At 39.4% G+C, this 23,951-nt stretch overlaps 1 protein-coding gene and 1 non-coding gene across 2 annotated transcripts in view; both read right to left on the minus strand.

The window, feature by feature from the left end:
* LOC149275864 (spermatogenesis-associated protein 17-like) overlaps positions 1 to 23,951 on the minus strand; it is a 152,404-nt gene that overhangs the window by 61,270 nt on the left and 67,183 nt on the right. The gene's annotated exons all lie outside the window — the stretch shown is intronic.
* LOC149275865 (small nucleolar RNA SNORA35) lies at positions 5,766 to 5,895 on the minus strand. Its single transcript, XR_016279374.1, has one exon. It is a non-coding gene; the product is annotated as a small nucleolar RNA SNORA35 (small nucleolar RNA).

The raw sequence follows: 23,951 nt of genomic DNA on the forward strand, positions 1-23,951 counted from the left end.
TTCCACAAAGATTTGATTTATGTAGATCATTGTAAGCTTGTGAGCCGGGTTCTCTTTACCTAATTGGTCAGCTCCAGTTTTGTCAGACCCTTTTAATGTATGGACAAAGCACTTCATCATTAATTAAATAAAATATAATATTTTAATTATAAATAGACTATATAAAAAAAATCTAATTATCTGTACACAATGGATTTGTTGGGTGTATATTTCCATTTAGCCCTGGGATGTAGGACAAATGGAAGTCAGATGAGAGACTCTTTAAAACAAGCAGGGTCCTCTTCAACTTTTGTGTCTGTAGGTTCAAGTTATGTCCTATTTACCCACTGTACAGCACTGCAGAATGTGATGGCGATCTATATATCATGAATCATTATGAATAATACAATATAAACAATATTTCTTTACCATCACCAGCTCACCTGGGAAATATGGGGGAGGCATCGGACCTAAGGACCCTTTCCGTAATGAACACATGCATTCTAATGAAATTATATAAAACCCTCAAGATCAATGGTCTTTATGCAGGGGTAGATTTGCATTGCAGGTCTTAAATCCATGTATCATACTTTGAAAGGGTGGTGGAAAAAATGGAAAAATCTTCCGCTGGAACTGGTATTAAGTTGATACAGTAAGGAAATTAAAGCAAACACAGGATAGGCTATAGGCTTTCTAGAACATAAAGCAAAACTGAGGAACATATAACATACAACCAGTAGAAAATCATTGGGTGACAGGGTGGGCCAAGTGGCTCTTAGCTGATGTATTCAAGGTTTGTTAACAACCTTAAAAAAAGAAAACAAAAAACTAACATTAAATTGAACAAAGTTACAAGGAAAAGAGTGGATGAGAGTTTGTATAGTCTGTCTTTGTGGCAAGTATTCCATATGGGAAGGCTAATTCTGAATTATAATTGGGAATATTATGATTTATTGCTACGATTACTTATTACAATATAATATATTTACACTGAGAGGTGTGAGAGCTTAGTATATTTGGTGCTGCTTTAGGGGATATCCGGTTTCAAGAACTTGCTGTTGAGATTTGCAAGTTTCTGTTGGTCCAGATAATAAATTGAGTTGGTGAGTATTGCAAATCTGAGTAATTTGTCTCTGTAATTATTACAACAAATATTCTCAGCCCAATTCAGTTTTTAGTGACACTAAAAAACAAATGCTCTGCTTTCTGTTTCACTAGAAAAGGCATGAGCTTGAGTTGTACCTTAAATGTTAAAACCAAACTCCTGATTTATCATTGCTTGAAGTCCACTAACATCGACATAAATTAACTAGCTGTGAATGCATTTTAAAAATTATAGATTTTGGAATACACACATTTTTTTGCTAGCTTTACTTGGATTTCTATGACTGATATAAAGTATTACCTCTCTGTGGATTTGCAATACAGTATTGTTATTTGGACTTTATAATGATGTTGTATTAGAACTTTAAATACAAGGGCGAGCGTTGTAATTCTATTAGTTTGCATCCCATTTAAGATATGCTTTTTTTCCCCTTCTGATTCAGATTCTGATCAGTGGTAAGCTAACTCTACTCTAAACTCAAAAATCAGAATTTCAGCCAATAAAACCCTAGAATTACAATGTGGAAAGGTCACTAAAGTGCTAACTCTGAGTGACTGTGAAGTCCGACTAAGGAACAGCAGTGCATTAGCCGGCATTTCCCTTGTCTCTATGGTAAATTAAGGTTCCGTTCTGCATTATGCATTTCCCTGTGAAACCCATACTTTGGTGACCTGTAAGGATTCTCAATAAATTGAACCTTCACTAGACTTTGCCACTCTGCTCGTCATTGGACCTGGAGTATAACGTTCGGTAATATAAATTCACTTTACCTAGACATTGCTTTTCCCTAGACAGAATTAAATGTATCAACGTATAGCATTCTGCTCTTGTGTGTACATATTTATTTTTTGCCAGACATCGGTATCTCATGATAATGCTTGACTCGCTTTAAACAACCGACCAAAACAATAGACTTGGATAATCAGCTTGGACATTAATCATAAAGCTGCCAATTCTTCCCAATTTAAAAGATGGAAAAGAATGTGGACATGTAAAAATTCGCAAAGGGGCTTGAGAAATTTTACTTGACATACTCCCGCTGTGACACCGCGGCAACTGAGGAAGGCCTGTCATTTTGTTGTCAACCTTTGACCTACTCTAGGCATATTTTGAGATGATGTGAAAAGAATTGCTTTGCTGTACAGCTAGTCTCTCCTAGCTATTCGTCTCTGTCCTTGATGTCAGTCAAATGCTAACCAGTACCTACAGAGTTTAAAAAAAAAAATTAAAAAAGAATCCTAAAAATATCCCGTAGAACGTCTGTTAGTAAGACCACTTCCTGTCAAGTAATGACTTCATGGCATACGGTATTGTTTACCTAGCAATGTTCACGTACTTGCATTTTAATGAAGCTAATTAATAATAAGTTAGAAGTCCTTCGCTATTGCTTCACAGCTGGACCATATGTACTAATTATATTAAGTGGACAAACTGTACCCTTCATAAAATATTAAGATATGGAAAAATTACCGGGCCCTTGGTTTTTGTCGAAAAGGTAAAATCATTCCCCTATAGATATCAAAAACAAAAATGATATTGTTAGCCAACAAAAAAGCTACATGTATACATCTACACACATATATGCATATGTTTCTTACTAAAGAAAATATAAAAGACACATGAAAGTGGCATATAATCTTTACATATACATTCCTATGGGGATAGAGTGCAATCAAGAAGTAACATCTAGGACTTAGGCCAGCCAACTCTTCGTGGGGGAAAAAATCTTCGTATTCCAAGAATATTCGCCCGTTCCTTTGTTCAGGTCGGGCAAATATTCGTGTTTGGTTTTTTTCTTCTTCCTTTTTTTGCTGTTTTTTTGTAGAAGGGGTTAATACGGTGTTAGCGTGGTACGCACTACGCAGCAGCTTTGGCGGCCAGGAATATAAAAGGTCCGTACGAGCAACTCTATTGGTCGCCGGCAGGGGCCTTCTCTGCCATCAACCAATGAAGTGCACTGGCATTGGTTGATGGCAGACGAACCATCTGCTGGCGACCAATAGAGTCACTCATACAGACCTTTCATTCTTGGAGCGGGCCCAGGCCAAGTTCCGTTGTCAGGAGTTAAAGGTCTGTGCGATGCATCCTCCTCCCATGCAGGCGACCAATAGAGTCGCTTGCACGGCCCTCTAACTCCTGACGCGGAACTTGGCCTGGGGAGACCATTGGCCTCCCAACTCCAAGAGTTGTACGAGCGACTCTATTGGTCGCCGGCAGGGAGTTTCTCTGCCATTGGTACAGCTACATACATGGTACAGGACGCCACAAAGGACAGGGAACTAGGCAAGAAACAGAGGGGATGGAGTGAGGACCCAAGATCCTCAGACACTTCTCCTTTAAGCAAGGATAGGATATCTCAACCGGGACATAGGAAGAGAGGAACCGAGATCCTCAGATGTATAAGGGAAAAAGGGCAAAGGTACATAAAATACAGACACACAAGTAAGCCAAACAGCAAGCTGTGGAGAAGCAGGCAGATGTCTTAAAGGGACAACCACGCCTGGCAGTTTGGAGGGCTGGAGCCGAATCCTGACAGTACCTTTTCTTTACTGTAACATCAACTGGAAAGACCTGATTACATCAGTTGGTGTCACGCTCATAAAAATAATTATACATATGTAAATAAAAACAGTATTTCAATCAATAACATTTTAATTCTATTGTCTAGTTAAATACAATTAAAAGAGCACAGTGAACTATTCCCTTGTTGACTCCTTTGACTGGCATTTTAACTTTCATCCAGTTCCAAAGCCTTTGGGAATTGCCTCATCTTACTTCATCATAAACACATGTACAAAATTAGGATGTGAAATTGGCCAATGCCAAATATGCCCCATCATTGCATCAAATTGTTAAGTTCTGACAAGTTCGGAGACCTATGTTAGTGCCGTTTCTATGTTTCTAGTATACCCAACAGCTGTCTATCTGTGTGTATATAATGAACATATGAAAACACAGCCAATGGCATAAGCAAAGAGATATATAGGACATTTTTTGTTATGCATCATTTGTTACCAACAAGGTTATCAAAAACCTGAATGCTACATTTATACTAATATAGAGGAACAATGCAATGTGATGTCGCCTCATGAAGGTTATGCTGTTCATATAGTAAATATTTCATCTTTGTTTTGATGTTCTGAAGAATACTTTTGCCTCTTTTTATTTGACATGCATTTTATTTAATACTCTTCTTTAATATTGTTATTTGACAACAGTAAGGTTTAGCCGAAAAATATCATTCTTCGCCATTAAAATACTTGCAATGTGTTGCACATCAACCAGATTGTTTGAGTGAAAGCTTGGTTTTGCATAAATATATTCATAAATATATTAATCGTTTATGGCACTATTTACAATTCTTTTTTTCTTTGGGTCTGTTCAAGAAGTCAAGTGACCAGTCCAGTTAAGGGTTGGCTCAACATGAGCTACATGCAGGGGCGTACCTAGAGTATTTGGCACCTGGGGCGGATCCTATATGTGGCACCCCCCCCACAGACACACTTTAAAACTGCATAGCTTCTACCATTATATAGAAGGTGGTACACTGAAGGTGGTACAGCATTACTGTTATCATTATATACTGAGGCAGACATTGACGGTGGTACAGCATAACACTTATCACTATACATTGAGCCAGACATTGACAATAGTGCAGCATAACTCCTATCACTATATACTAAGCCAAACATTGATGTGGTGTAGGCCCACCACTTCATTGTCTGGCTTAGGGATGCACCGAAACGAATTCTGAACTGAAACCGAAAATGCAGCATTTACCTGGCCGAAACCGACCCCCCCCACACACCATAAAAAAAATCTAACACTTTTATTTAACCCCTTCGTGACAAAGGCTGATTTTACTTTTTGTACCCTTCGTGACAATGGCTGTTTTATCGTTTCTGCGGTGTTTGTGTTTAGCTGTAATTTTCTCTTAACCCATTTACTAAACCCACACAAGTTATATATTGGTTTTTTCAGGACAAGAAGGGCTTTCTTCAGACACCAAAATTTTTTTCATATGATGTAATTTCCTATAATAAAAATAATAAAATATGACGAAAAATTGAAAAAAAAACACATTTTCTCACTTTTATTTGAAAAATCTTTTATTCATCATAAAAAACTACTGAAAAAACCTGCTAAATAGATTCTACTATTTGTCCCGAGTTTAGAAATACCCAATGTTTTTATGTTTTTTTGCTTTCTTCTACACGTTATGGGGCAATAAGTACAAGTAGCGTTTTGCTAATTCAAAACCATTTTTCTCTGAATCTGGTAATTCTGTCTCTATGTGGTATTTGGGGCATCTTTGAAGCCAGCAAATTTAATTTACCCCACCAAACCATATATTTTTGAAAACTAGACACCCCAGGGTATTTTAGATGCTGATAGTTTAACCCTTTCCATGCACTAATCCTACCACCAACCCTTGTCAAAGTTTGGGATAGTAATTGTTTTTGGTGTTTTTTTCACATACTTTGTACTTCAGGTGTGAAATTACAGCTCCTGGTATATGTTGCTGTCACACAACACCCAGATATGTGTCCAGCAACATCTCCTGAGTACATTGATACCCCACATGCATGGGTTTGTCAGATTGTTTGGGGGCAAAAGGGCCACATTTGGAACATGAGCAATTCAAATTCAGTAGGAATTTTACATCTGGGTAAAGAAAAATGCTTGTACCCAACTATCAGTAGGGACAGGTTACAAGAAAGCCTGGCCTATCTCCAAGAAGGGATTTGATCTAGCACCTTAAGTGGTCCCTCATGCCACGGAATGGACACAGGGTTCACTTGACAGTGCAAATAAAAACGCTTAAAAATGGTGGAGCAAATAAAAGCTAAAAAACAGTAAATGTAACAAAAAATTAAAAAAAAATACAAAAATGGAGCAGGAACAAAAAAAAATTTAAAAATGGGAAACTGTGTGATACAGCTTGAAGCAGTCACCGACACAGAGTGCAGGTTTTCCAGGGCAATCTGGACAGTAAAATGTGGTGTCCTTTCTTTGCCCCCTGCTGTAGCATACCCTGCATCTCTTTTGGGGATTCTGCTTCTTTGCTGTAGGGGGGATTTTAAAAATAAAATGGGTAGCCCCAATTCTGTTGGTTCCCATCACTACTTGGGGACCAGGTGCATCACGGTACAAGATACCTGAAATTACTTCGAGCTGAAACTGCAAAAAAGACAGCTTCAGCCCAGTGTCTGCTTTTTTGTGCAGCAAAAAAGCGTTATAGGTTGCAATTTGCATTAGATAAATTGCAACCTTCTTGTACCAGGCCTTTGTCTTCCTCATAATGAGGTAGGGCTGTAGGAGTTGATCTGACAGATCAACTCCACCCATGTGCTTGTTATAGGCCCTGATGCACACTGGCTTTGTAGTGACCCCAGCTCTGCCATGGACAGAAACCTCCACGGTTCTCTCATCGTGGATGGTGCTCAGCATGCACACCTCTTTTCTGTCCTTGAACTTCAATGCCAAAAGCTCCTCTTGGCGTAGAGCTGAGGTCTCCCCCTTTCCTAGCCGGGTTCGTACCAGGCGTTGTGGGAAACCCAAGCGGTTCTTTTTTATAGAACCGCAAGCTACCGTATCGAAACAATACAGCAGCTTGAACAAAGGGACGCTTGTATAGAAGTTATCTACATACAAGTGGTAGCCTTTGTTCATAAGGGGGAATATTAGGTCCCAAACAATCTTGGCACTGGTGCCCAGATGATCTGGGCAACCTGGAGGGTCAAGGTAGCTATCCTTACCCTCGTATACCCGGAAGGCATGAGTATATCCTGTCTCGCTCTCGCAGAGCTTATACACCTTCACTCCATACCTGGAGCGCTTGGAAGGAATATACTGCTTGAATCCCAACCTTCCTTTATATTTCATTAGGGATTCATCCACGCAGATATTCTTTCCAGGTGTATAAACCTCTGGAAACCTGGCAGCGAGATGGGTAATCAGGGGGCGGATTTTGTACAGCCTATCAAACTGGGGGTCCTCCTTAGGGGGGCACAGGCTGTTGTCGCTAAAATGCATGAAACGAAGAATCATTTCATACCTTTGCCTAGTTATAGTTTGGGCAAAAATGGGGGTACTAAAGATGGGGCTGGTGCTCCAGTAGGAGCGGATGGAGGGCTTTTTTATAATGCCCATTAACATTGTGAGTGCCCAGAATTTAAGAAATTCTGGCACGTCAATGGGAGTCCATGGCTGTTTTGCCCAAAAAGAATTAGGGCTAGCAGCACGGTGCTGCTGGGCATAAATGTTTGTTTGTGTGACAATGTCTCCCAAGACATCGTCTCCCAAAAAAACCTGCACAAATTGCAGTGGAGTGAATCCTGTAACATCAATATTGATGCCAGGAATTCCAGAAAAAGGAGGGATAGCTGGCTTGTACCTATTAGGCGCTACCCATGCCTCTGGTGCACTGCCACGACTACGTGTGGTAGGCGTCCTAACAGCCACAGATACATCACTAGATGTATCTGTGAACTGACCAACGTCAAAATATGACGCTGTATCAGTGGCCTCAGAATCTGTGGCCAAAAAGGCATACGCCTCCTCAGCCGTATACCGCTGCATGGTAAGAATTGCAGCAAAAATAGTGGGGAAGGAAAGGGTTAATGGCTATAATAAAAAATAAAAAAAAAACTAAAAAAAAGTAAAAAAAACTAAAAAAAGTAAAAAAACATGTAAAAAAAAAACAAAAACCCAAAAACAATTGCCACTATGCAAGATCACTGTTTATGCAGTGATCAATGGCAATGAAGGGGTTAATATTATATGGGTGGCTCTTATAAGAGCCTTTGGATCAATATATATATATTTTTATTAGGGAATACCTGAAATACCAGAACACACCGATCTGTCTCTCTCCCTCACTAGAAGCAAGTGAAGGAGGGGGTCAGATCCAATACTGATCAAAGGCAATGTTTAGAAAACATTGCCTTTGATTTATCAAATCATGATCACTCTTATGAGTGATCTGACCACTAGGGGTGTTATTCACTGGATGTCCATGACATCCAGCAACACCCCCCCGATGATGTCAGCAGGCTCCGCCCCCCAGCTTGATGGGCGCCGCCATCTTGAAACACTGCGTGTGTTTCGAAGACACCGGCACCGGGAAGGTAAGTTGAGCATTTAGGAAGCGATCGCGAGTCACTTCCTTTGCTATACAGGTGTTGCAAAGATGCCTCGATACTGAGGCATCTTAGCAACACCAGCTAAGCAAAGGAAGCGACTCGCGATCGCTTCCTAAACCCGTTTTTCGGCGGCGGGCGCCGCCATGTTTGAAAGACGTGCAGTCTTTCAAACATGTTTTTTTTTTGCTCCTAGGAGCGATCGGGGGGGGGTGGGAATGTTTTTTTTGGTGTTGCTCAATGCCTCGATGTCGAGGCATTAGAGCAACACCGTTTGAGTGAAAAAATCGATCACGGATCGATTTTTTCACCCGTTTAAAGACGTGCCGGTCCTGGCACGTCAATTGTCATAATCGTCACGATTTTCAGTGACGTGCCCGGACCGGCAATTGTCACGAAGGGGTTAAAGTAAGTAACACACCAAAATAGGACAAAACAATTAAATATATATATATATATATATATATATATGATTGTTAACAGCAATCACATTCCTATCATGCCCAGGCGTACCCAGATTCCAGGATGTACTCGCAGACTTGGCATGATAGAAGTATGATTGCCCTATTCAGTGTTGTGCGCCGGGATCTGACAACAAACCCCGGCGCACAGCAGCTGTTGCCGCGCGGATCACAAGGGAGCGGTATCGAGGGAGATCCTTGAACCGGCTTAAAATCACTCAAGGGAGCCAGGGGTCTGTTAAAAACCTCAGATACCGCTCCCTTGCGAGCCTGCTACTCCAGCGGCGGACATTACTGTCCGTCTGGAGGGGTGCCGGCAAGTTGGCACCCCCCTGATGAGCGGCACCCGGTGCGGACCGACCCCCGCTAGGTACGCTACTGGCTACATGCCCTCACATGCTGACAGTCTCAAACCAGCTTGCAGACTCACTGTTCTGGCATACGAGGGCCTGTGACATTTATGAGTTTCAGACAAGGATATGCAAGGGCAAGCTAGTTTAATGTTCACTTGAATGTCCAAACCCGAAACTTGCAAAATGAACACTTCCTAGTCACCCACTTTAAATGTCACCCATTTTATCCCCCCAACAAAGAAACAGGGTCCCCAGGCCCGATAGGTGTCACTGGTGTAGATCTCAATTTAGGCTATTATTTTTTTTTGCCTAATAGGCAGTGTTAGGCACAACAAACCTAGAGGCACATGGCAGAGCGAGCACACTGCAACTGAACACATTAAATGGCGTCTCTGCAGTCATGCGTCGTTGATTTTACTTTCCAGCGTCATCATGCTAAGCTCCTCCCATCAAAGCATCTGTTGCGTTATCACACAAATGGGAGGAGCCTAGCGTGAGGACGCTGCCTGAAATGGAACAATCTGATATTTCCGTTCTGCTGCTGCTGTATCTTCAACGTCAGTCCCTCAGCTTCAGCTAAATAGCTTAGTTGCCCGCCGGGGTATGCGGCAACAAACCTAGGAACTGAGGGACTGAAACAGCCAGCTTCAACTAGTTCCAAGGGCTTTAACAAGACATTTAAGTTTAGACAGTAAGTTAAGATAGTAAGTTGAATCGTTAACCACACTTTCTTCTGTTGCTGTAAACACTAGTTAATCAATGAATCAAGCTCCTATAATTCTGGACAATGTAATAATTTTAGACAGATAAAACCCTATTGAAAAAAAAAGTTAAGCTTTCTTATCTTTATATATGTGGTTTCTTACCAGGCACTTTTTAAAGACCTTATATTATCCACCCCTACATCCAGTCAAAATGGGTGGCATGATGGGTGGCTTCTATGATGGCGCACACACTCATGCTAGCCGTGTTTCACTGCAGATGACACTGCATCTCCGTACTTTGCTATGGCACTTTTAGCTGATCCTACAGGGCAGAGAGAGGACCTATTACAGGTTCTGGGATGGCAGCCAAACACATGACAAATCAAAATATTGTCAGCGAGCTGCCAAGAAAGTAATAGCCTATGGCTGCTTTGTTGCCATGTGCCGAATTAAGTAGATAGGAAAAGCAGTCATAAGTCCAATTAACCTCTCCATTATAGAATCCACTAAACCACAAAAGGGCATTTTTTTTAGAACAAACAAACAAATGTATACAAAGAGGTCATTCACTGGTGGCATTCCAGAAAACATGGTTTTAATTAAACACAATCGCTTTTCCAAAGCCAGTTTAAATGATATGTTAAAAGTGCTGTTACACTTACTCTCCTGCATTTAACACATTTTTGTAACAGTAAGAATCATTGGACAAATTATTCCAAGCTCCGGTGTATGTGCAATCCCTTATTCTTAAATTATGTAAAAGGTTGAAATAGTCCTAAATTGATGTGAAGCACTTAATTGCCATTTAACTCCAAAGCAGGTACTTGTAGGTAATAGCGATTAAAGTCAGAAAGGCTTCTTAAAACTTTGTGTTGTTTTCATAGTAAACTTTCAGGATAGAATAAAATGCCAGATTTGATAATATTTATTTGTGTAACAGATAAGATAATGCAATTGTGCCATTTTGCAAAACAATTTCTATTCGGTAAGTGTCTGATGTCCAGACAGCCTGGGACATCTTCACTACAGGGTCCGTGGACTTTGAGCGGGTGACCAACTACTAAGCCTGCATATATCATATTCTACCTAAACAAATATATAATTGATCACCCAGTACACATCCTGTATGCTAGCCATGTGATAAAACCACTAAAATCAAACCATTTCTTATTTGTTTACATATTTTCTTCCTTCCTTCTTGGAAGACCAGAATAGGATGATTTATATTGGGTGACTAAATAAGCACTTAAAAAAGGGATCCTTTTAAAAGGATTCAAAGCATAAATCCAACAAATTCTGTAGTAGCTGTTGGAGACCATCTTGCTAAATGATTTGCCAAATGCTGCTTTATTTTCAGTATGTAAACAGTATGTATGTATATAAACAGATGTTTTAAGAAAACACCTTTTGTATGTTATGTGGTGGAACATCTAGTGCTGCAGGTGGACTGGGAAGGATTCCAAGCATCCTGTAAAACTTCATTGGGGTTTCAAACAAACTCATCTTAAACTCAAGTTCATCTTAAACTTGTAAAGAAGTATCCATTACCAAGTTCTAGCTTGGATGAAGCTCAGTTGTGAGCGAAACGTGTTGCACGCATAAATTGCGAGATATTTTGGACCTTTTTTTATATTTTTTTATTTCTTCTTTTCAGATTTAAAAAATCTGGACATACTTTGATCGTTTTTATTATTATATCAGAGTTAACCCTATGTAAATATGGAAGATCCAAGACCGAAATGTAGGACTGTTTATTATATTTTTAATTTACTACATCTTTTGCTGATGAAATTATCTCAGTTTTTAGCCTGCTAGATATCCTGGAGGCTGGAAAAAATCCCGAGAGATTAAATTGAAGTGTCTGTGGCACTCCAACTAAAATGTGAGTGCTTAATCCACCAATATTAATGGGTCTTATCTCACAAGAATTGCTACACTATATATGTTCTTTTTTTATTTTCTTGATTTGTTTCATGTGTGGAACATTTGGAATTCAAGTGGAACACCAATTATATAGAAGGTTCGACACGTCATCTGTTAGAAAAAATCACTAAAGCGTACTATATCACTTTGGTTTTCAAGTTTAAGCAAAGCATTCAATCATTCCTCATATAACTTTTTTTTTGTTGTTGTGTCAAATTGCAGACTCCAGATTTGTGTTTGACTCATTATCAATGAATACCCAAGTTCATAAATAACTCGAGGTTTAGACAATAAATCCATTTTTTTCTTTACTGCCTTGGGAAATAGCTAAAAACAAAACATGATGGGTATCACCATGGAATAGAGCACAAGGCAAGTGAGCAATTGAGAGAGTGTGAGTGCCACATGGCATTGGGGGTATTTGCAGGAGGTGTTGGAGGAGTGGGACCTGAGGCCACTTACCCCTCAGGCCAAAAGACATCAACCATCCCTTTATGGCGTGCAAAGTTTCATTTGTTTCTGGATATCAAAAAATCTATTAACTAAGACAATATGGAGATGATTTTGGATTTTTAAGCAGCTTTTCTTTGTGATAAAAATACAAAATAATGGAGATATGTAACAGAAGATATTTAACAAGCTGTTTACAAATCAAATATGTTTAGCTAGATATAATTGTGACTCAAACTATCCTGTTCTACAAAAACTGATCCAGTAACAAAAAATGTGGCAAAGCAGATGGCAAATGGCAGAATTCCCTTCTTTCTCTGGAACAATTCTCTTAATCAGTAAGTTAAGGGAACCATATGGGGAGATGATGTTGTTTTTACACACAGTTATTAGATGGTTTGCTGTTATGTCTGGCAAAGATAATACTTATTCACAGCTCTGGGGTGAGTTTACAGCCTCTTATGTCTCTACTACGAGAACAAACTTGTGTATTGTATGCCTATCCAATTATCCTTCTCATTTGCTCTTAATGCTCTTAATGAATAGTGTATTCAGTGTTTTAAAAACCAAAAAGACAATTTATATATATAGGAATATTTGGTCTTCCAAGAAGGCACTTAGAAAATATGTAAACATATAAATGGCTTGATTTTGGTGGGTTTATCATACAGGATGTGTAATAACAATTTCAAGGGTACTAAAATATAAAATATTTCCAAATAGAGTAACGTTCAAGTGTTTTAACCTGGCATTGGTGGAGGATAATTTTATTTCAGTAGTCAAGTGTTTCTTCTAAGTGAAAGTGTATTTATCTAAGGTTTGTGCATTATGAATGATAACGGTAATACTCATATAGGTATGGGTATTAATGGTGTCTAGAGAAGGTTTTCAATTGCAAGGAATCTCATTGGGTAAGCAACATAGCCATCAAAAATTAGATAGGAGTTGACAAACTTGGGGTTCTGTGGTATAGTGGGGGCTAAACAATATATAGCCATATAGTGTGACAGAATCCCCAATATTTATGCCTCAGGTGTTTTCTGAATGGTACTCGCTTGGTATGCAGGGAATTCTTGCTTTGTTTTGAATACTCAGTGTTTATTCTAAATACAATAAAGGTACAGTGCTCATATTCCAACAATGTTAAAAGATGTAGCCTCTGTTAATGTAACTTTTCCCCCCATACGCTATAGTTTGTTGATAGATGTACACAGGTAGGGGCACGAGGGCACTTAAACCTACTACTTCTGGTATATATGGCCCAAAGCAGCATTGGTGCAGCAAGGACAGATGGTAGGTGCCCAGTTAGGGACAAGTAGATGGTATTGAGCTTGAACATGCTGATATATATTTAATATAAAAGGCAACCTTTATTGAAGCAGGGATATCAATTTACAGGCTATATTCAGATTAGAGTATAGAGTACCGTATTTGCTCGATTATAAGACGACCCTATAGGAAAAAAGTTTTACTAGTAAATATTCATGTAGAGTATTTTTCATATTTAATAAAAGCTATGATTGAGAAAAATATTTTTTTTGTTTTTATTTCCTTTTATTTGCCAATCTGCCCCCCCAGTTATGCACATCTGCCCCCAGGCTTGCCACTCTGCCCCAGAAATGCCTTATACCCCCTATATGCCATTCTGCCTCCCTGATATGCCTTATACTCCCCTATATACCACTCTGCCTCCAGAAATGCCTTATACCCCCTTTATGTCACTCTGGCATATAGGGGGTTAAAAGACATATCATGGGACAGAGTGGCATATATACGGGGGGTATAAGGCATTTCTGGAGGCAGAGTGGCATATAGGGGGTTAAAGGGCATTTCTGGAGGCACTCTGCCTCCAGAAAAGCCTTATGCCACCCATACAACACCCCCCCGACTTATCAGTGCTTCTGACTCCCTGGTGTCTGGTGGGGGCAGCGGGTGTTCCGACTGAACTTCTATGAGCAATGGAAGGTCATGTGACGCCGGTGCTGCATCATAGAAGCTACGGCGGAAGTACAAGCAGTAGCAGGGGTTCTCAAGCGTACGTTCGCTGCAGGGAATTCTCCTCTCTGGCAGCGGGGGAAGTTATGCGTGATGCGCATAGACAACCTCCGCTGCTGCCGGCACTTTCGCCGGTGCTTGGTGATAGACACCAGCAGCTGAGGTTACCAGACAGGAGGATCCAGGACCCCTGCAGCGTTGCTGTCACTAACCGGGGGAACAGGTCTGATAGGAGCCCAGGTGCAGGGGATACGAGGAGCTCTGTCTGTACCCCACGATGCATAATGGCTTGGGGTTGGTACAGACAGGCGCAGGAAATAACTCAAAGACAAAGGATGCGGATTAAGAGTTGTATTGTATATGATGGTACAATATATAGACAAAGAAAGTCTCTTGGCAGGAAGCCCTCTGGTTGGGGCACACACGGCAGGAAGCCCTCTGGTTGGGGCACACACGGCAGGAAGCCCTCTGGTTGGGGCACACACGGCAGGAAGCCCTCTGGTTGGGGCACACACGGCAGGAAGCCCTCTGGTTGGGGCACACACGGCAGGAAGCCCTCTCGTTGGGGCACACACGGCAGGAAGCCCACTTGCAGGGCACACGGCAGGAAGCCCACTTGCAGGGCACACGGCAGGTTGCCCACTTGCAGGGCACACGGCAGGTTGCCCACTTGCAGGGCACACGGAGGGGTTCCCCACTTGCAGGGTACTCGACTTGGGAGTCCAGTTAATGGGGCGCTGGCCGCAACTCAGGAACACGGCAGGTAACAAAGCAGGAACCAAAGAGGCAGTCCTCTAACATCAATGTCAAGGCCCAGACTGAAAGGCTGGGCAGGTTTATATAGGCTGTGATCTCCAGGTGCACCTTGTTTCCTGGTTATGACAATCAGGTCTGAGTGCAGCTGGACTAGATAATGACTCTGGGTGCTTCAGAGTGACAAGAGCGGCCACTAGAGGTTGGAAACGGGAATGAGCCACACAAAGTATGAACAAGTCCAGCCAGCGAAGGGTGAAAACGTGACAGTTGCGGGGGATCTGGATCTTAGTCTCATAGTCAGACCTGATTTGAGGTCTGATTATAAGACACCTCGATTTTTCAGAGCATTTGCTCTGAAAAAAACCTTGTCTTATAATCGAGCAAATACGGTAATCTGCGACATATCATGTGACCATGAGAATCTGCTCAGTCCACATGAAATACGGAAAAAATGAATAGAACAGCAAATGCAATGAGTGCTGAAATTGGTTTCCTTGGTTGTAACACGTACAAAACAAATTAAAAATATTATAATACATATAAGCACCTGAACTTAATATTTGGATATAGCACCGTCGGCACAGACCATGTTCATTATTTTAGTGTCTGAGAAGCTACAGTTTCAAATATCCCTGGAACAAATTTTATTAAATGCCATGAAAATGCTGACATATCTGCTGCAGAGAATTTTTTTTATAGAAGTATATATCTTGCTTTTGCCTTATTTTTTTTATCATAATTTCAGAAATATATTTGATAAGATACATTTTGTTGGCTTGGCCCTTTCTTTTACAACAGTTTGAGGCATATTTTTTCCTAACCTTGTTCAATTTTACAAAAAAAGTTATATAAAATTAGAATACCAATAATAATAATAATTATTATTTTTATCATTATTCCATTCATTTGGAATAAAATAATTATTTTATTTCAAACTTCCCCATACCTTACATATGTGAGCACTTCTTTGTTTTCCAGTACTTTTACTACCTTTTAGTGTAAGCGTGAGATCATTTGATTAAAAAAGGTTACTTCCAAAAAATATTCCTCGGATCCCTGAAGGCAAAGAAATTTAACATCTGTTAATGTCTAATCGAGCTTAATGTCATTTTTATATAGGCATAAAGCAAAGGATATTAACTAATCCTTGATGCGTTAACATTCTGTCTGCAGGAAAGTTAGACAATAAAATAAAGCACATATTCCCCATGTGGACGGCTCAAAAGAAATATAAGCACCCTATGCAAAAGAGAATGATTCAAGGGAGACCATCGAAAGAAAAGAGCATTTTAAAAAGTGCACAGATTCAAATTCTGATGTTACGGGGTTGTGAGCCTCTCTAGAGAAAAATTAGTCCAAATTCCCACTAGAAATCCCTATAATTAAACAGTTCCAGTTGGAGAGCTGTGTCATGCTATATAACCCTGCATATCCGCACTTTCATAAAGATATTAGTGCTATGAGCATAGACATTACTCATAATACAATATTATGTTCTTATGTATTTTAAGCCAACCTTTCCTCATAATGTTATTTTGTAGCCCTGAGTGATCGTTTTGATACTTCAAAACCCTAAATGATCATTTTTACTTTCAAAACTACTAGAAAAAAGGTTAGCAGTCATGCAAAGCGTTGTAATAAAACATTTTTTATAAACTATATATTTTACGAAATTATATTAATGCATTAAGATTTTTAAGAAGCCTTTTCAGTTTTTATGGTTAACAGTGATTGCGATTGTGCCACTTGACAACCAAGCATTCCCTGAAAAATTAGGAACGAGGTGAAGTTTTGCATGATTTCAAAATAATTTCAGGGAAGACTTTAAAAAGTTCTAAAAATGCAAACTTCCGCAGAGTAAGTGGAACAGCAATCCTAAATATGATATTTAAGACCATATGGAATATATATTCTGAAAGAAACATACAGTAGATACATTAATTGCCTACATGTAGATTCTTTTTACCTAGGTCACGTTAAACAAAACAAAAAAATACCGATTAATCTGTTAAAGGCATTGCCAATTTTAATCGGACTGATGGGATATTGTAGTTTAGAGGTAAAAAGTAGCACCGAGTGAATTATTGTAAAGCTATGAAGTACGGTGAAGCTGTACCAATCAAATAGACAGCTTTCACATCTTAAAATTACCACTGCCTCTTTGTTCATCAACAGTTTTGTGTATGAAACTCCCGTGCGGCCCCATCCAAGCACTCAGATTTATTTGGTGAAATTAAATTTCAGTCCTGGGGTGGGGGTGGAGAGGTGCATTCTCCACTTGCCAGTACCGATATAATGAAATTAATTTCCTGTTGCAGTACAAAAAAGACAAACTTTTCAAAATGTTACATTCATAAAACGGTGACAAGATCAAAAAGGACAACAGACTTTCTTTTTAAGATATAATGGCATTTTCTCCATAATTTTTTAAAATGCCACATGCATTCCTCATCTTTTATAGCATAAGGACTTGCTATATTTTCAATAAAGTTGGATTTTATCTTGCAAATTAAATTGGACCGAGTGACCTATCACTTCCCACAAAAAAAAAACAAAAAAACCTTTTTTGTAAATCCAGGACATACTGTTATGTAATATGGTTATTTTGACTTTCAGATATCCGGTATCTTTAGATATCAAAAGGCAAATGTAGACATTCCATAGTTCTAATTAATGCAATATATGGCAAACTTAGTATTTAGTACAAAACCCAACATTTCAGCAAATTAGGACCAAAATTTTATACATTATTTCTGAAAATGTGGTGGTGCTACACTGGAATTGACTGTATTACCCAATAATTACGTTTCCTTTCGATATAGCACCCTCTTTTACCTATATATTTGTATACATATGTAAAGAACAGGGTCAAGGCTGGTTTTACATATAGCACAGTACACACAAGTCTGCAGTAACTCTCTAGATGGGTCTAGCCTCATGCCCTTGCATGTTTACACTCGCGTGAGTGCCTGTAACTTTAGTCGGTTTCAGGTGAGGGCATGTGAGCTTAATGCGAATTCACATGTCCTCATCTCAAATAAATGAGAAAAAAACATGAATCCCTAGGACCCCCAATTAACCAAGTGTGGGACTGATGATTGCCTGCCCTCGTCCACAAACCTGTGTGCATTGGGGAGTAATAACAGTACCCAGGGGTGTATTAGGCTATAAAATATATATTGAGGGTTCAATAATATATAAAAAGCCTTACGGGACTCACGTCACTCCTATAAGGCTCCGTCAGAAGTTCATGTCACGCCGGTGCTCCATCATAGAAGCCCCAGCAGAACTGTTGGGAAGCAGCGGAGATTGCAGGTGTCCGCCCCCTGCCAGAGAGGAGGAACCAGGTCCCCTGCAGCGCTGCAGGGGATCTGGATCTTAAGTCTTGTAGTCAGACCTCTATTTGAGGTCTGATTATAAGATGACCTCGAATATAAGATGAGGGGTATTTTTCAGAGCATTTACTCTGAAAAATCTTGTCTTATATTCGAGCAAATACGGTATATATTTATATATATATATATATATATATATATATATATATATATATATATATATATATATATATATTAAATTGCATGTTTGTGATCCCAAATGTGTCCCTTGCTTTATGAAAGCGTATATAAAGGTTGGTTGTAGCACTGATATACTTTTTTAAACCGCCTTCTTTTATTGAGGCTGAGAAAAGTAAAATTTCCAGTATTTTCTGTTTTTGTTATGTAACCCTAGTAGAGTTGAGTTTCATCAGTAGGTTGATGGATCAGGCGTACGTGGCTATATATATATATATATATATATATATATATATATATATATATCAGTCTATGGCTCAGTGTTTGCCAGGCTTAGCCTCCTAACTAAACCTGAGCTGACTAATTGTTCACCGACAGTATTATACTCCGACGGCTGCTATGTATTCAGAGCCACTATACAGATATTATCAAAGTAAATAGTATACAATGGAGATTAGGTTACTTATGAAATGCAGAATATAAAGTTGGCGTGTATTTATAAATACTCTGCACTTTCAAATATTGTGATGATACATATATGAGAAGCTTTCGGTTTGGTGAAATAGAAGTGCACCCAAGCATAAAGAAATTCATTACAAAAAATTAAATTAATAGATATTCATGAATGTCCCCAAATGTGATAAAAAGCATATAAATGCAGAATTATGGGTATCCATCTTGCCTCCCAATCTTCATTTTAGTTTATCATTTTTAAAACAAAAATGTATCAAAATGTACTTTCTCATCCTGTAACCATTTCAGTACCAGAGATACATGCAGTGCCACGGAACTGATAGGGTTAATAGATACGCAAGGAGAAAATTTTACATTTATTACCTACTGGATACAAAGCCCCTTTATTTTTCCGCCACATAAATTGTAAATATGTAAATATTTTAAAGTTCTTGTTTTGTGGATGCCCAGGAGCCACAGAGAGGGGGAGATGTAGTTGGTGAAGCAGTCTGAAAGGACAGAGGGTGGCTCAGGTGGCAGGGAGGTAATAGGGGTTAGAATAAGTTTGGCAGCAGGTAAATGGGGAGTAATACAGGCACGACCAGTAACGTATTCTAGCCTAGGTAGACAATGCCTGGGGTGGCAGGTCCAGGGCACAACAGTCTGTCTGCTTTAAAACTGAGAGACAGACTACCCTCTTGGGTGATCAGGTCTCCCAGTGTGCTCCTGCTCTACTGATTGGTTACAAGAGAAATCTTTGATCTTCCCAATTGGCTCATTGACACTGTGGAGAACTTTGCTGAAGTCATGATACACCTTTAAGACAAGGAGCAGTGGGATATGACATCATATCTCAGTTATCAGCAGTGACAACAGAGGCCATGGAGGGGGCATATGGAGGTGCTGTCCTAGTTCAGTCCTAGGGCAGCGCCCAAGGTAAAAGCACAACTGGGTAAGGCAAGAAGTGGGAAGTAACAAAAGGGGCAGGCAAGACTGGACAACATTGGAAATCATTGGAAAAAGAGACATTTTACAAGCCATGTGGTATTAAGATGTTTAGTATGTTTATTAACATTTACACCTTGTTACTGCCATACTGGATTTTATATGTACTGTTTATGCAGAAGAGATGATTTATGCAGGATTAAAATTGACATGTTCAACTTTAAAGCAAGAGTGGAAGGAGATTCTAAATGGAAAATGTATATGGTGAATAAAGAAGAATAGGAATGAATGAATGAGAGAAAACAAATGGAATCAGAATTTTTTTTTTAAGTTTTTTTACTCTGCCGTTTATAACTTTTTGGTTTGTTTTTGTTTCTCTTGTCTTTGGGAAAAAACTTTTTTCTTTTTCCGGGAGGAACTACACCACGTTTCCAGCTTTGGAATATGTTTGTCCAAATTTCTCAAAAACTGGAAAAGATGTGAAGACGGTTTGGAAATCCTGGGGAAATAAGAACAATAATAATGTGGTTAACCAGGTTGTGGTTAGTAGCCGCATTTAAAGCTTCTGTAGCTGCCTTCTGGAAACAAACAAAATCAATATTTTATATTATAGAAACATAGATGAAGGCAGATCAGACCCATTCAGCCTATCTAGTCTGCCCCTTTTTTTTCTGTTGTAAAGACTTAGATGTTAATCAGTCCTTGGTCTTGTCTTAGAATCAGGAGCCATATGGCTATACGATATACATATTGAGATCATTTAGTCTTTCATACCAATAATAATACTAAATTATGTGTACATCACTCCCATCACTCCTGTGTTCCAATGGCCCTTTATCACTCCCATCACTCCTGTGTTCCAATGGCCCTTTATCACTCCCATCACTCCTGTGTTCCAATGGCCCATTCTCACTCCTGTGTTCCAATGGCACGTTGTGTTCACTGATCTAAGTTTAACTTTTGCAATTATGTTACAGCCAGAAATATTATTGTTTGTTTTCCATGAGAACAGCTAAGTGACCCCAAACTTTTCAATGGTAGTGTTTATAGTATTTTTATATTAAAAATGTCATTTTATAATATTTTTCTTAATACATCCCAATTATCTCTTACAAGACGTACAAGATATTATTCTAGTGGCATACACATGAACTAGTAATTAACCATTTTTGCAATACCACTTTAATAGTTCCACGGTTTTCAGCGCTGTACACTTCGTAAGTTCGGTCAACATTTGATTTATCTTGTTACAAAATTATTGTTGCCTCCAAGCTCTATAAATAACAGTAGTATAAAGTGTCAAACTGGTGTGGTTTTGAGGCATGTCCTGTTTATCAAGGAGGATGAGGTGAGCTGGAGCCAAGTCAGTTTAAACTCCTCATACCTTTCTGTATTTTGGTTCTTACATCGACCCTTAAATTCTCCACTTTCTTTCACATTATTTTATTTTAACGCAACCTCCAATTTATATTTCAATTTGTATTTATGTTTCACCGATCCAGTCCATATGTTATGTCGTTTATTTTTTGTCTGATGTGGTGTTGTAATGTCCCTGAGATAGGGTCGAGTGGCAGGAGTCTGATATGCAGGAATATATATATTTATAGGAACACAACGCCAGAGACAACCACACCAAAAGAGACAGGTGTAAGATAGATATAATTGCAAAGTTCCACCATGTAGCAAACAAGATTAGAATATCCAGGGCACAGTCCAGGGGTCAAAAAAGGGCAGGCGGCAGGCAGGGTGATCCAAGTCACAGTCCAGGGTTCAAAAGGCAGGCAGAAGGCAAATGCGCTCCTTCATAGGATCCAGTATAGGAGGCGGTACCAGGATCACAAGAGGAAGCACCGCCTTTTCTGTCAGCAACCGTGCCTCCCCGCTGTCACTGTCCCCGGCTCCCTGCAAGGATGCAGGGACCCGGAGGAGGCAAGCAGCGCCACTGACAGGATGGCAGACACCCTGCCGCCCCCGCCTTGGACGCATAGGAGTGACGTGCTGGGATACAGTAACCTGACAGGTGTATCTTATGGTATATCCTATAACTTGATATTTTCGATGGATATATTTATTTTAGAGCAGTCATGCATAATGGTTTTTTTTATTATTATTTCCTGCCTTAATTTAGGATCCGGTTGTGCCAACAGAAATATAATAGTGAGAATTTGATTAATTATCATTACTTAAGGATCAATAGAATATCTGTGAAATAGCAATTTTCATTGTAAGGGCAAGTTTCAATGAATGACTTTTCTTGAACTTCAAGAGCCAAAAAAGGAAACCTTGTTGCCAAAATGAGCTCCATGGGAATTTTTAAGAGTCTTTGGAATGTGGCCCAAGTATAACGTCAAACCAAATTCAATATGACAATAAGTAAATATTCTGTGTTACATAGAAATGTTACTTTAGCTTGGCAGAACCATTGTTTCTCTAATGATTTGATATTCTTTGTTCGACTCAATCTACTTAGAGAAAAGAAAACATAAACCATGTGTCCGGATTATAGGCGGGCAGGGCACTAATTATGGCAATAAGCATACCTGGGAACTCTCTGGGTTTGACCCGGAGATCTCCGGGTGAAACACCACTTCTCCGAGTTCTCTGGGTAAACACACGAATCCTCCGGGTCACCATAGCGGGGCCTTGACACGCCCCACTCTATGCCTTTTAAATTTGGGAACTCCCACAGACATCAGCGGGACCGCCCACCGACATCAGTGGGCAGTCCTGGCCACGTCCCGCATGGGGCGGGTAGCCAGAGTGAAGAAGTTCCCAGGTATGGCAATAAGGTGGCAGGTACCACAGGATACAATGCACAGACCATTTCTTCATGTGGGAGGAAATCACGACTGTTCTTCTCTGAGATGGCTGATGTCAATGTGGAATGCAAGCATACCAGGGAAGCCTACGGATTTGACCCAGTGTCTCCACATGAAGACCTCTTTCTCCTCCAGGTTTGGCAACACCCGCTCCCTTTCTACAACTAGCTCACTTCAAATTCCCCATCCACTAAAATCTGTATGGCCCCTGTGCAAACACTTCGGGTAGCCTACTGCTGGAAGTTTAAGTCGTATCAAAGAAAAAAGAAGAGAAAACGTCCCCAGATCACACAGAGAAGCTTCCCTTCTGGATGTTATGGACTCTCTTCTGCTCTGTGAACGCCGGTTCCTTTACACCTGTGAAGCTTAAGCCCTCATTACAACCACATCCCCTATTTAAGAAGAAAGATTCCTCCTGTTTAATAAGATTTATTATTATTTAGGTTTCTTTAGAGTACAAAACGTAAACAAGTAATATTTTGGCAAAAGTAGAATATCTACTGTATTAGGAGTATGATTTTCTAGTATAATAAGATAAGTGTAGGTTTTAACCCCTTAAGGACAATGGGCGGTCCCTAAACCCATAGAAAACAATGCATTTTGTCATTAAGGGGTTAAAGGAACGGTCATCATGAAAATATAGACATCACTGCCCCAGAATGATATCTCTGCTGGTACATATAAAAGGTGACCAGACATGCATATTAAAAATTTCCTAAATAACATGTATTTTAAACAGTATTCATCTGAAATGTTAATGTTATATTATGATCATGATGATGTTAGAAAATGGATTATGAAAAGCCTAATGCCAAGTAAAACCTTTACAGTAGTGTTTGGTCATGTGAGGGTTAACACATGGCCAAACCAATTGGTAATGAATGATAATTATACTAATTACCATATGTTAGGTCCTAAACTGTCCAGTTTCTCTGGCAACAGGAGCAATTGACATCAATTTCCTGATTGTTTCCAGTAATTTCAGCTAATTAATGCCCAGAAACATAAAGTAATATTTCTCACTCTCATAAATTGTAGCAGATTATGCAATATGACTCCTATCTCACCTTGTAAATGAAACTATTTGACTACGGAACTTAATATATGAAAAAATACATGATTCTGCACTATTATTTTTAATGACTATATGATTAATACATTTATTCCAAAAAGACTAAAAATAAGTGCATGCATATTTTATTAATTTTTTTTTTTTTAAATCCGAAAATTATATTCCATGTAGTTTGTATACTATAAAAACCATTGCAAAAAAGGATAAATAAGAAAGGGGGAATTCTAACCATAATTCTGAGAAGTGTGTCTCTGCTACTGACTTTCCAATCCATCAGTAAAA

This window comes from Sceloporus occidentalis, unplaced genomic scaffold (assembly GCF_023333645.1).
Source record: "Sceloporus occidentalis isolate IW3139 unplaced genomic scaffold, rSceOcc1.0.p SCAF_261, whole genome shotgun sequence".
Lineage (NCBI taxonomy): Eukaryota > Metazoa > Chordata > Lepidosauria > Squamata > Phrynosomatidae > Sceloporus > Sceloporus occidentalis.